A 6,000-nucleotide genomic window follows, 5' to 3' on the forward strand; every position below is an offset into this window, starting at 1 on the left:
GCTACCTTGAGTTTGAACTCTAACACCACCTTTGGTGCAGCCCAAATCTACAGCACATATTGTGGCCAGAGCCCTGCTCTTCTTCTCCATTCCTCCACAGAGTGGATTCACTCTGGATTCCACTGTCCTTTGCTTAGGTCATGTAAGAGTAGCCTTTTATTCCTAAAAACTCCAAGCTGCTGCATCAGTCTGGAATGCTTTCCATTGCCTCCCAAATCACACTTCCATAGAGGCCTGTCTTCTGCTGCCTTCCTGGCAGCATCACCCTCTGCCGTTTTCTCTGTGTGCGTCAGTTACATCCTTCCTCTCTTAAACCTCAGAGACTGTCTCTAGCTGCTCTATTACATTGCTCTCTAATTTTTTCATGTGTGTGAATCCCACTGAACTCAAAGTGTACACATATCTTGAGATTAAGGCAGAGGTGTGGTGATGAATTTGACTTTTGTTTCAGTGCAGTAAATCTTAGAGAATGGACGCATGAGAGCAGGACTTTAAGTCAGAGTACCCAAGTTTAAATGCAGACTCTGTCTGCCTTGATCAAGTTACTTAACTCACCTGGGCTCCAGTCTCCATATCTGTAAAATGGGCACAATAATGGTTCCTAGTTCACAGGGCACTGATTAAATCAGAGAATTCAAATAAAGTGCCTGGCACATTTTAAGTCCTCAGAAATGTCAGCTGCTATTATTTCCTTGTGCCAAGCACTGAGTAGGCCATTTTCATCCCTCTCATCTGTTTATCCCAAGAACTTGGTGGGGTGATGTAGTAAACACCACTGGTGGCCACACCAGCCAGCTACAGCTTCTTCCTCATCCATATAAACCTATTATTTAGGTTTTTGTCCTTCTATCACCCTATCTTTGGGGAGGGTGAGTCTGCCCTCAGTCCAGGGGTAAGGGCAGAATACTTTAAACCATTCATGACATCTGTCACCAGTGCCTGGGTCATAGATGGTCTTTTTTTTTTTTTTAAATGTGGACCATTTTTTTCAGCCTTTATTGAATTTGTTACAATAATGCTTCTGTTTTATGCTTTTTTTTTTTTTTGGCCAAGAGGCATGTGGGATCTTAGCTCCCTGACCAGGGAACGAACCTGCATCCCCTGCACTGGAAGGTGAAGTCTTAACCTCTGGACCGCCAGGGAGGTCCCCATAGATGGTCTTGTGATCACATCCAAGTCAGTGAGGCATGAGAGAATCCTGGAAGGTGGGAGTAAGGGGTTTGGGAAGACTTCCTTAGTAATGAAAAAGAGATTTTGTGACACAGGTTTGATCCCTGGGTTGGAAAGATCTGCTGGAGAAGGAAACGCCAACCTACTCCAGTATTCTTGTCTGGGAAATCCCATGGACTGAGAAGCCTGGTGGGCTACAGCCCATAGGGTCGCACAGAGTTGGACACAATTGAATCGACTTAGCACGTATGCACAAGAAGAGATATTCCTTCTCCCTGTTCTGGATGCTGTGGTGCCTGGACATTTGGCTGGTACTTCTATGTAAAGGAAGCCAACACAGATGGAGGAGGCCAGAGCCAGCAGAGACAGGCCCCATTTTGTGGCGTACCTGTGTACTTGGTGATAAGTGAGATGATAAAGCGCTTGAGTCATGCTTTTTCTGTAACTTGAGCCACCAAAAATAATACACTAATAATAATACACTAATATACGTAAGTATTTTGCTCCCAGGACTTCCCTGGTGGCCCAGTGGTTAAGAATTTGTGTGCCAATGCAGGGTACTCAGGTTCAATCTTTGGTCCAGGAACTAAGATCCCATATGCTGTAGAACAGCTAAGCCTCTGTGTCATGACTACGGAGCCTGATAGAGCCCATGCTCCTCAACAAGAGCCACCGCAATGAGAAGCCCACACACTGCAACTACAGAGTAACTCTGCTTGCCACAACTAGAGAAAGCCCATGCACTGCAGTGAAGATCCAGTGTAGCCAATAAATAAGTGAATAATTTAACTAATTAATAAAAAGTTGTTTAACTTGCTATGTCCCAGACAAGGAAACAGAAGTTCAAAGGGATTTGCATTATTTACTCCAAGTCAGGCAGATAGCAAGTGGCCCTGCAGAGCAATGTCTTACGTCCCCTGCGGCCTCCAGGGCCAAGGACATCACAGGGCCAATAACTGTTGTTTAATGAGTAGGCAGCATCTCAGAGATTCCTGATGCTTGCCAGTCTGCCTTACTTGCAGGTGGTCCAAGACTTCTGTGGCCAGGAGCAGGGAATGTGACATTCTTGGGAGGTTTTAATGACATTTCAATGCAGTGTGCATGGCAAGTCTCACGAGTTCTCTATAAAGCAAGAAGAGTCATTATCTAAAGTGATTCTTGCTTCCAGGGCATACTTCAACACACTCAGCTTTGTCGTAAGTAATGATTGCTCTTTACTTAAATGATAGACTTTGGTTTGGTAGTTAGCACTTCTTAATGTCATCTTCTTTTAAAAAGATGAGATTCATACTATAAAGACTTATGAAGTCTAGGTCTCCTTTTCTGCTGTAAATTGTGGTGAATTGATCTTGATGTTTATCTCCACTCTAGAGTCCTCCACCTGCGGGTCTGGTAGGAAAGCTTGGGATGCGATAATAGAAAAACGAGATCCAATCGCGATGGGAAGGGGATGTCTCAGATTTTTCTTATCTGAGGAGTCTGTGTCATGTCTTAATAGATGCCACTCTGATTTTTGTCAGGAGATAGAATACCAAAATACACCTTTAATTCTTTTGGAAGCTCACCAAGGGAAAGTAACTACCGATGACGCACCACATTGACACTACAGTGTCAGAGGCCTGGCTGGGGTCCACTGTGTGTGTCTGCCTCTTGCCAAGCTCTAACCAAGCTCAGTCCCCACTGAACATGCACCTGGGTAGAACTTCAAGGACAGTGACCTTGACTGATAGGGCCAAATGAGGAAGTTAGGGGCCAGTGGGCTAAGGTTGTAGCTGGGGAAATGCCTCAGTATTATACCCATGACTGCCAAATTCATTGTTAAACTCTCCTCATATCTTAAGAAATAATCATAGGCAAGAAGCCAGTAATAATAAGGGTGACAGTTAATACTTACTGGGCATGTAACACACATCAAGCTCTGTTTTAAACTCTATACATCTATTGGTTTTTTTTTTAAACCACAGAAATTTGTTATCTTACAGTTCTGGAGGTCAGAAGTCCAAGATCAACATGGCAGCAGTTTCGATGAGATTCTCTTCCTGGCCTTGTAGATGGGCACCTTCTCCTTGGGTCCTCACATGGCCTTTTCTCTGCTTGTACTGTGGGGGTAGTCATATATATATATATATGAATTATAATTTTCAAAATATTTATTTTACACTGCAGCATAGTTGGTTAACAATGTTCTGTTAGTTTCAGCAAATATATTCAGTTATGCATATGTGTGTACATCTATATATATCTATAGTTTTTCAAATTATTTCCCATTTAGATTATTATAGAATATTGAGCAGTGTTCCCTGTGCTATATAGTAGGTCCTTGTTGATTACCTATTTTAAATATAACAGTGTGTATATGTCAATCCCAATGTCCCAATCTATCCCTTTCCCTCACCCTTCTTCACTGGTTAAGTTCACTCTCTGAGTCTGTGAGTCTGTTTTATAAGTAAGTTCATTAGTATCCTTTTTTTTTTTTTTTTTTAGATTCTGCATATATAAGTGATACATGATATTTTCTTTCTATGTCTGGCTTACTTCATTTAGTAATCTCAGGTCCACCTATGTCACTGCAAATGGCATTATTTCATTCTTTCTAGTGGCTGACTAATACTTCATTGGATACACACACACACACACACACACACACACACACCCCACATCCTTTTTTGTCCATTTCTCTGTTTATGGACATTTAGGGTGGTTCCACATGTCGGCTATTTGTAAGCAGTGCTGCAATGAACGTTGGGGTGCATGTATCCTTCCAAACCATACTTTTCTCTGGATATACACCCAAGAGTGGGATTGCAGGATCATATGGTAGCTCTACTTTTAGTTTTCTAAGGAATCTCCATACTGTTTTTCACAATGGCTGTACTAATTTACATTCCCACCAACAGTGTAGGAGAGTTCCCTTTTCTTCACACCCTCTCCAACATTGATTGTTTGTAGATTTTTTTGATGATGGCCATTCTGACTGGTGTGAGGGTATCTCTCATTGTAGTTTTGATCTGCATTTCTCTAGTAATTAGTGATGTTGTGTATCTTGTTATGTGCCTCTTGGTCATCATGTGTCTTCTCTGGAGAAATATCTATTTAGGTGTTCTGCCCACTTTTTGATTGGGCTTTTTTTTTTTTGATACTGAGCCACACGAGCTGTTTATAAATTGTGGAGACTAATCCCTTGTCAGTCACACCTTTTGCAAACATTTTCTCCCATTCTGAGGGTTGTCTTTTCATTTTTCTTATGTTTTCTCTTGCTGCACAGAAGCTTTTGAGTTTAATTAGGTCCCATTTGTTTATTTTTGTTTTCATTTCCATTACTGTAGGAGATGGCTAGGAAAAGACATTGTGATTTATTCAGAGTGTTCTGCCTATGTTTCCTTCAGAGTTTTATACTATCAGATCTTACATTTAGGTATTCAATCCATTTTGAGTTTATTTTCGTGTATGGTGTTAAAGACTGTTCTAATTTCAGTTTTTTTGCCTGCAGCTGTTCAGCACCATTTGTTGAAATGACTGTCTTTCCTCCATTGTATAGCCTTGCCTTCTTTGTCATAGATTAACTGACCATAGCCGCATGGGTTTGTTTCTGGGCTTTCTGTCCTGTCCCACTGGTCTGTAAGTCTGTCCTTGTGCTAGTACCATACTGTTTTGATGACTGTAACTTTGTAGTATAGTCTGAAGTCAGGGAAACTTATTCTGCCAGCTTCATTTTTCTTTATCAAGATTGCTTTGGTTATTTGGAGTTTTTTGGTGTCCCCACACAAATTTTCAGATTTTTTGGTTCTAGTTCTGTGGAAAATGCCACTGGTAATTTGAGGGGGATTGTATCAAATTTATAGAATGCTTTGGGCAGTATCATTGTTTTGACAATGTTGATTCTTCCAATGTAAGGACATGGCATATCATTCCATCTGTTTTTGTCATCTTTGATTTCTTTATTAGTGTCTTACAGTTTTTGGAGTACAGGTCTTTTGTCTCCTTATGAAGGTTTATTCCTAGTTATGTTATACTTTTTGATGTGATGGTAAGTAGGACTGTTTCTCTAGATTCTCTTTCTGATCTTTTGTTGTTAGTATGTAGAAATGCAACACATTTCTGTGTATTAATTTTGTATCCTGCAACTTTACCAAAATCATTGATGAACTCTCTGTATATTGTAATTTGAATTCACACAAGCTGTGTTAAACTGTCACAGTTTGTATTAATTAGAATATCTCTCACAATAATAATAGTAGATGCCACTATTATAGATGAGAAAACTGAGGCACTGAGATACAAAGCAACTTACCCAGGGTTTCAAAGCTAGGAAGTTTCAAAGCTATTTCAGAATTTAAATCCTGGTTGAGAATCCAGCTCTATTCACCACTCTCTAGTGCCTTAATAGCCAAGATTGTTCGTGAGGAAGAACAGATGGTTTGAAAATGGTAAGCAGATGGTGAAGAGCAAAACACTTTGATCACGCTCATTTCATTTCTCCATCTTAACTGTGCCTGAGAGGCAGTGGGGCAGTGGGGAGGGCCCACATGTCGAGATACCCGAAGTCCAGTTTGGATCTGTCCTGACTTATGTTTAAGATCCATAAAGGATAAGCACCATCTTCCCCTCTTTTTGCTATTTGGGCTGAAATGTAATGACCTACAAACTTTGAAGTATATTTGAATCACCACTGGTTCACAACCTTTAGGAGAAAATGAATCTACATTTCTAATAAGTCCTCCAGGTGACTTAGATGCAAGTGGACTTTAGATTGGCCGGTTGAGCCCTGGGGTTCCTTTCAGCCACTTATTTAGCGACAGCAGATTAGTTACCCTGGTGGTTATATTTCTG

This window comes from Cervus canadensis, chromosome 6, assembly GCF_019320065.1.
Source record: "Cervus canadensis isolate Bull #8, Minnesota chromosome 6, ASM1932006v1, whole genome shotgun sequence".
NCBI lineage: Eukaryota > Metazoa > Chordata > Mammalia > Artiodactyla > Cervidae > Cervus > Cervus canadensis.